The sequence below is a fragment of the Corvus hawaiiensis genome, chromosome 26 (genome assembly GCF_020740725.1).
Source record: "Corvus hawaiiensis isolate bCorHaw1 chromosome 26, bCorHaw1.pri.cur, whole genome shotgun sequence".
In the NCBI taxonomy this organism is placed as follows: Eukaryota; Metazoa; Chordata; class Aves; order Passeriformes; family Corvidae; genus Corvus; species Corvus hawaiiensis.
The window spans coordinates 43656988-43665082 of NC_063238.1; the positions used below are offsets into that span (position 1 = coordinate 43656988).

Consider the following 8095-nt stretch of genomic DNA (forward strand, 5'->3'; position numbering starts at 1 on the left):
TCTGCTGAGGCTCAGATTTTCCCAAAACCTGTTGGAACACGAGGATTGTTCAGCCTTTAGTTGACTTTAGTTGACAGATTTTAGTTGACTTTAGCTTGGGAATCAAAGAATTGTTTCCGGGAACGGGAGAGAGAATGGCTCAAGACACCTGGAAGTGTTCAAGGCCAGGTTGGACGGGTCTTGGAGCAACCTGGGATAGTGGAAGGTGTCCCTGCCCATGGCAGGGGGTTGGAAGGAGATGATCTTTAAGGTCCTTCCCAGCCCAAAACATGTTGGGATTCTGTGATAAAACACAGAATCTGGAATTAAACAGCAGCCTTGATGTGGGAACCAGCCGGGAGCAGTAGCATTAGACAGAATTTCCTGACACCTTTTCACAGAGCCCACGGGATGATCTGGAATTATCCATGGAGCCTGGCCAATCTTTTCACATCAATCTGTCTCTCTCCACCTAAGGAACAGGAACCAGGCATCTTCATGCAGTGATATGGGAGATGTTTGGCCAGCCCACCAGCTTATCCTGCAAATAATTGGCTCTCAGGACAATCTCCCATCCTTTCCCAGCTCCAAATTCACATCTTCCCAAAATACATATGTGAAAAGCACAGTAAATTTTCCATGTCTGTTAAAAATCTGGTAGTGAAAGGTGTCAGAAATATATTTAATCTGGGTTGGAATGTTCATCTTGACAGCAGCTGATATTTCCTCAGTGAGACTTATTAGATAACAGTTCCTGATATCTCGGGCTCCCAAACTAGGCTATGGAAGCTCTTGAAATATCCAGGCACCAGGATCATTCCCTAAGTGGGTTTTCTTCCTCCAAGACCACTTCTAGCACTGGATCCCGATGGTGATCCCACCCATGGTCACTGAGGAATTGGTCATGGGTGGCTGAGGGTCTCAGCATCTTTGTGCTTGTCAGATGGACAATTTTTGGATAGCTGAGCAGTGCTACAGAATTTCTGCTTCTTGACTTATAAATTACCTCCTCTATGTGACCTAAAACATTCCAGATCCAGCTTTTGAAATCTCTGTAGTGCCAAAAAAAAGGTGCACATAACAAATCCAGGGCGTGGCTAAAGACCACAGCCAGCAGACAACATAACCCCAAAACCAATTCCCAAAAACCAATTCCATTTTGTGTCTGGTAGAGCTGCTGATATGAGAGGAATCTACAATACTGTCCAGGAATTTGGAGCCACAGGAGGGTGATTAGGCCTCAGCCCTGAAATGGGAATGAGCCATCCTTGTCTCCTTCATCTCCACCTGGACCTCAGAATCCATAAGAAGAAGGAAGTTGGGGATTGGCCCCAGTAAGTTTTTCCTATTGTCCATGAAGGAGGATGAGGAAAAAATCTTACGCTGTGTCCTCTGCAAAATCATCCCCAAACCCAGGCTGTGTGTTCAGAGCAGGGCTGGTTATTTTTATCTGCAGAAGGTTTTAAAAGGAGCAATTTCTTGAGCTCAGTGACTGTGGATCTTACAAGTACAGCTTGGATCAGATTTTAGGAACAGAACACTCTTCCTGGTGTATTTTTCCACACTTGGAGGCTGAAGGAAAGTGAGAATTGCACAGACAGATGATTTCTTAGCTGATTATTTTGGAGTCTCTCCTAAGTGTTTACTTGCATGTAAAACTTTGCTTTGAAGGGTTTTTAATGTCTGGAGTGTGGACTTGCTCCAGGCTTAATTTTTCTTCAAAGATTCTGTCTTTGAAGGCAAATCAAAACAGACCAATGTCTATTTTGAAACATCAGTGCCTCTAATTCTGTGAAATAGTTCTGGTTTGTTCTTCCCTGAAGAGCTGTGAGCACTGACCAGCTGTACCAGCAATGACGATTTCCAAATTCCTGGAAGACCAGGTGGGCACATTCGTGTGACAGGGAGCAAAGACCACAAGAGAAGATCTGACAGGACATTTTTTCTGTAAAACTCAGCAATTTTGAAAAGGTTTCTCGGGTGGGATTCATCTCACCTGACTTCTCAGAGGCCAAAAAGGCAAATCTCTACTCCTGACCCAATCACAGAATTGTTTGGGTTGGAAAGGACCTTCAGGATCATTTCAGTCATGCCCAGAGCAACCAGGTTTCGTCTCTCCATGGGGTTTTCCAGAATCTGTATTAAGCCAGTGCAGAGATAGGCTGAGTCCTATCAGAAGTTATTTCCAAATTAATTACAATAAATAACCCACAGCACTTTTAGGTCTTCACAAATCCGATTCATTTTCAGCTTTTCCTGAATTTTTGAGAGGGAGATCAATGCATTTGGATTTAGGGCTATCTGGCTGGATGGAGTCAGAGCAGATGAAAGCCTTCCCAAGGCCAGTGATGCCACCTAATGGGAAAATTCCCAGGGAATCCATGACTCGGAAGTTCAGTCCTTAACTGGAGTGTTGCTAGGTGACGTAGAAATGGAAATGAGGAGCTCTGACGTCAGTCCCTCTTTACTGCTGCCTTACGACCATTCCTCCGTCAATCCATTCCCTTTTCCCAGGCATCCGAGCCACAAACCAGAGACTGCCCTTGGAAATTCGTTCTATTTCCTGCTTAAATCCAATCTCAGCAATCCCTGAGGCTCCTGAAGCGTTTTTGTCCTTCATGACGCTCAGTCTGTCTGGAGAGGAAATGATCCCAGATTTTGGGATTATGGAGAGCCAAGCAGAAAATGAGATGGAATGAGGGGCTGCCATGGGAGAGACCAGGACCCTGGGGGTTTTCTTAGTTGCAGATTTTGCAAATGAGGAGCGAGACAAGTTCTCTGCATTGCAACATCCACACTCAGATCCATCTGGAACCACACTGTGGCTCTGCAAAAGAAGGGATAATGTCTCAAATACCTCAAAAGTTCCCACCTGGCAACCCCCTGCAGCCATTCCAAACCATGGATAACCATGAGCTGCCAAGCCTATCCTGGTCTCCAGGTTTTATTGTATTCCCTGACTGTGTTGTCTTCCCAGCACCTACAGCTATTTTTCCATGACAGTCTCAGTCACCACTGCATCCCTGACACTTTTATTTTTCAGGAATATGTTACAGGGTTTAGAGCAGGTCTTCCTCAGGTCTCACCTCAGTTCTACCATTAATGAATGAGAAGTTTTAATCTGTCTCAGACAGGCTTTATTTATTTCCTTTTCTCTGAAGTTCAAAAGTTATTTCCAAGATTCTTTCAATTTTTCCTGGGATCAAGATGTTTGCAAGGGCTCATAAGAAGGAAAATATGTAATGTGATGTCGAAGCGTTGTTTCTGCTGTTCTGGGGAGAGGGCAAGAGTGAAGGGAGAGGAGGATCCAGTCCCTCTTTCAGTGCCTCGCTGACCCAAAATGTCCCCACTACAGGCAGGAAGTCAACTCACAGAGCCCCTGTGCAATTCCATGGCTGGAGAAAGGATTAACATTTAGGGCAAAGGGGAGAAACTTTTAATTAAGCAGACTCGATTAATTCTAACAAGGAGCTGAGCTCTGCTGGTAATGATGACTCTGCAGCTGTGCCTGGTGCTGCTCAAAGCCTGGAACGCTGCCTGGCAGAGGTGGTCAAGCATGAGTGATTGTCCTAAAAGCATCATAAAATCATGGAGTGGTTTGGGTTGGAAGGGGCCTTAAAGATCATTGAGTTCCACCCCCCTGCCATGGGCAGGGACACCTCCCACTGTCCCAGGTTGCTCAAAGCCCCACCCAGCCTGGCCTTGAACACTCCCAAGGATGGGGCAGCCACAGTTTCTCTGGGAAACCTGTGCCAGGGCCTCAGCACCCTCACAGGGAAGAATTTCTTCCCAATATCCCATCTATCCCCGCCCTCTGGCAGTGAGAAGCCATTCCCTGGGTCCTGTCCCTCCATCCTTTGTCCAAAGTCCCTCTCCAGCTCTCCTGAAGGCCCTTTAGGCACTGGAAGGGGCTCTGAGGTCTCCCTGGAGGCTTCTCTTCTCCAGGCTGAACAAACCCAGTTCCCTCAGCCTTTCCTCATAAAAGACAAGTTCCATCTCTACTAACCTTTGTGGTTTCCTCTGGAATCTCTCCAGACTAAACAGCCCCAAACTGCGTTGACCCAACATTACCACCAGTTTATAGGGCAGTCCATGGCATAGGACTGGGAACAGGCAGTGGAAGGAACAAAAATCCCTTTATCTCACTTTTTTTGCTGAAAAAGTTGAATTGTAAAACCCTGTCCCTGTGTCACAGGCTCAGACTGGTTGAGGTCCAAAGGGACCTCATGGAGGTCCCTGCTCAAGCAGAACCCACAGCCACTCCTCCAGGACCACTTCCAGGTCACTTGGGAATATGTCACGAAGGGGAATTCCACACTCTCTCAAGGCCAGCAGTCCCAGTTCCTCATCCTTTCCCCACACCAGAGATGCTCCAGTCCCCTCCAGTCCTTTCCAGTCCTGCTGGCCCTTGGCTGGATCTGTCCGGGATGTCCAGGTCTCTCTCTTGTACTGGAAAGCCCAGCCCTGGGCCCACAAAATTGCAGGAAAAGGCTGCTGAAGCCCGGGATTGAACCAGGGACCTTTAGATCTTCAGTCTAACGCTCTCCCAGCTGAGCTACTTCAGCTCTGCTGAGGCTCAGATTTTCCCAAAACCTGTTGGAACACAATGAGCTTTCAAACTTTTACCATTCAAACCAGTTTGCCCAGTACCCCTCTGAGAAGAACCATGGAATGTTTTGGGTTGGGAGGGACCTTTAAGATCACCCAGTTCCACCCCCTGCCATGGGCAGGGACACCTCCCACTATCCCAGATTGCTGCAAGCCCCATCCAGCCTGGCCTTGGACACTTCCAGGGATGGGGCAGTCAGAGCTTCTCTGAGAAACCCATTCGCCTCAACACTGACTGTGAATGGTGTGACTGACCACATAACAAAGAAAGAGAGAACAAATCTCAAGAAAACCCAGGCCAGGAGCAGCCTCTTCCCACAAATAAGAGATTTCCTTGATGGACCATCAGCTGGGAAGCCGACATGGAAAACAGACTTGAAAACTTTTCAGTTCTCTTGGGCTATTATGTCATATATTGCACCAAAATGTGCAATTGTTTAACTGCACTTAAATCACTCTAAACTACATAAATTGCCTCCAATGATCCCTCTTCTTTCCAAATGCTGGCACTTTTTTGTTTCAGAACACAGCAATCTTGCTATCTTCTATATAATTATGTAACATATGTAGTTCATCGCTGCCTCTCCAATAAATAAGTGTTATGTTCCCCAGTATGCATCCAGTAACACCTCATTTTCCCCGTCTTCAATTGTTTTAAAAAGCAAGGCATTTGGAAATGATTGGGGGGAAATTGGTGCTTAAATGTAAAGGGTTTGGGATCAAAAAATAAGAGAAATTTGCCCATTTAAATGTTCTAAATGTTTTTGTTTAACAACTTGATTTTTAATCAAACTCCCCAAAGCTGCAAAGAACAAGGAATGTGTTGTTTGGTTGTGCTGCTGCTTGGGAATCCAGCTCCAGCTTCCTGAACATTCCTGAGCATTCCTTGTGCCAGGGATTTCAGAGGGAACCTGGAGAGGGCCCTCATCCAGAGCACTCCAAAATCTGGGTGTAGAGTGAGGATAGATCTGGGAATGTAAGCAATGGACACCTCCAAGAGGTGACACCCTCTGGCTTCCCTCAGCTCAGAAGGAAAGCAGAGAAACCACAAAGTTTCCCTGAAGTTTACACCAGGATCCTGAAAAGCTCCAGAACATGGGGAAGTGGAGGAAAAAGCTGAAGTATCTTTGACATCATCAATTCGCTCAGTCATCAGTTCACTCATGTGCTTCATTCCTGTGGAAGATCCATGGAATCTTAGAAACATGGAATGATTTGAGTTGGAAAGGACCTCAAAGACCATAATGTTCCACTGCCTGCCATTGACAGGGACACCTTCCACTATCCCAGGCTGCTGCAAGCCCTCTCCAACCTGGCCTTGGACACTTCCAGGGATGGGGCAGCTGCAGCTTTTTCTTGGCAACCTGTGCCAGGGCCTCCCCACCCTCACAGGGAAGAAATTCCTTCCTAATATCCAATCCAAATCTACACTCAGTTTGAAGCCATTCCCCCTTGTCCTGTCACTTCATGTTCTAGTCAATAATCCTTCTCCATGTTCCTATTCAGCCCCTTCAGGTACTGGAAGGCCACAATTAGTTCACCCCAAGCCTTCTCTTTTTCCAGGCTGAAAAATCCAAATTCTCTCAGCCTTTCTTCACAACAGAACTGCTCCATCCTTCTGATCATCCTGGTGCCTCCTCTGGACTCTCTCCAACAGCTCCATGTCCCTCCTGTGCTGGGGACCCCAGAACTGGATGCAGCACTCAAGAATCCCTCCTCACATTAGATCTGGCTGCTTCAAGGGTGGGATCCAAAGCTTTACCCTGTCTAAAGTCTGGGTGAATGATTCAGCTTCATTCTTTGTCCTTAAAAAAACAGGTAATCTCTGGCAAGGAGAAAAACCTGAATGTAAGAGATGGAAAAGGATTATGGCATGTGGCAATGAAATGCGTGGAGGATGGGAATTTCTGCATTTTCATGGATATCACAGCTGTGATCCAATCCTGACGTGCAGCTGTATCTCAGCACTGGGAATTACTTTTCCAACCCTGGGAGACTCCTCCAGGTACTCACCCCTTTCACATATGAGGTGTATGCTGCAACTTCCCATGGCTTCTCCTCCAAAATTCCACTATTTCTCATGGCTAAGCCCCAGCAGTGAATTTGGCAGCTCCTGCCATGCACAATGAGCTTCCCTGGATAGACAGACATTCATTGCCAAGATCTGAGACTGTGAGCGCCAGCTGAAGGTATTTCACGGGATTTGTTGGGAAAGGGGAAACATGAGCCTCCAAATCTTTTTGGAAGTCAGGTAGTTGAGAGGTCTCCACTTAGGATCCAGGCCTGGAAATCTCTCCTGGCTAAGCCAACCTACTCGCATAAAAGTTTGTTGCTGGAGACATGTGAGAAATAAATTGGATCTTGCTCTTGGAGTTAGACAGGAGATGAGGTTCAAGTCCTCAGCCTGTCTGAGAAGAACTTTCAGAACCTGCTCACCAGGAATCCTGGAGACTCTATCGTGGCCTTCCAGTACCCAAGAGGGGATACAGGAAAGCTGGAAAGGAGCTTTTTGCAATGGCAAACTGTGACAGGAAAAGGAGATGGTTTTAAGCTGCAAAAGGGTAGATGTAGATGGGATAGTAGGAAGAAATTCTTCCCTGTTGCTGTGGCTGCCCCATCCCTGGAAGTGTTGAAGTCCAGGTTGGACGGAGCTTGAAGCAACCTTGGATAGTGGAAGGTGTCCCTGCCCATGGCAGGAGAGTTAAAACAGGTTAATCTTTAAGGTCCCTTCCACATAAAACCATTTTATGCCATTCCCAGCAAACACAGACAGGATCAAGCCCTGCAAATAACACAAGCCTGGTGGAGCAACCTGAGTGGCTCCATCTCCATTTTGACATCTGAAATATGGGAATAATTGGACTTCTCTTTGACTCGGCTGTTAGAAGGGCACTGCTTTAAGCCAGAAATGTCCACAAGCCATAAACAAGATAATGGCATCAATAACCCAGCCCCAAGCTGTGCAATTGATTCTCCACGGATAATGCATCCAGCGGGAAATGGACCCGAGTGACACCAAGTTTGATGGGAAGATTGACAGCTTTGAGGCGTAGAAACATTGACCTAAAGGGACTTTTGGTAGCTTATCTGGGCCCTGTGTGGCAGGACTGACACTGGTGTCCAGGATCAAACATCCAGCCAGGATCTGGAGGCAAGGAAGGCTCCTTTTTCCCCTTCCCCCCATATTTCTCAAGTTAACAGCTGCCAATAAACCCTCTGGACAGTCCAGATGTAAAATAATAGTGATATGCCCTCCCTGCCCAAAACATGATTTTCCTTCCCCCTCTCCCCTTCTCCATTTTCCAGCTTCTCTTGCTGGCACCAAACTTTCACCCTTCATCGGGAGAGGAGAAAAAAAAACCATTACAGCCACAAAATGCTGCACTCTGGCTTTCAAACCCCTTGTGCCCCAGGTGGGAAATGACAGCGAGCAGAGCCGGTAAACAGAAAATAGCAGAGCAACTCCCACTCTCCGAAGCTGCTGCCTCTCCCTCCAAAGGCAGCTCAG

The 8095-nt window shown here is 46.8% G+C and overlaps 1 non-coding gene across 1 annotated transcript; it reads right to left on the minus strand.

Moving 5' to 3' along the window:
* Positions 1 to 4471: 4471 nt before the first annotated feature.
* On the minus strand, positions 4472 to 4544 carry TRNAF-GAA. The gene has a single exon. It is a non-coding gene; the product is annotated as a tRNA-Phe (tRNA).
* Positions 4545 to 8095: the final 3551 nt, after the last annotated feature.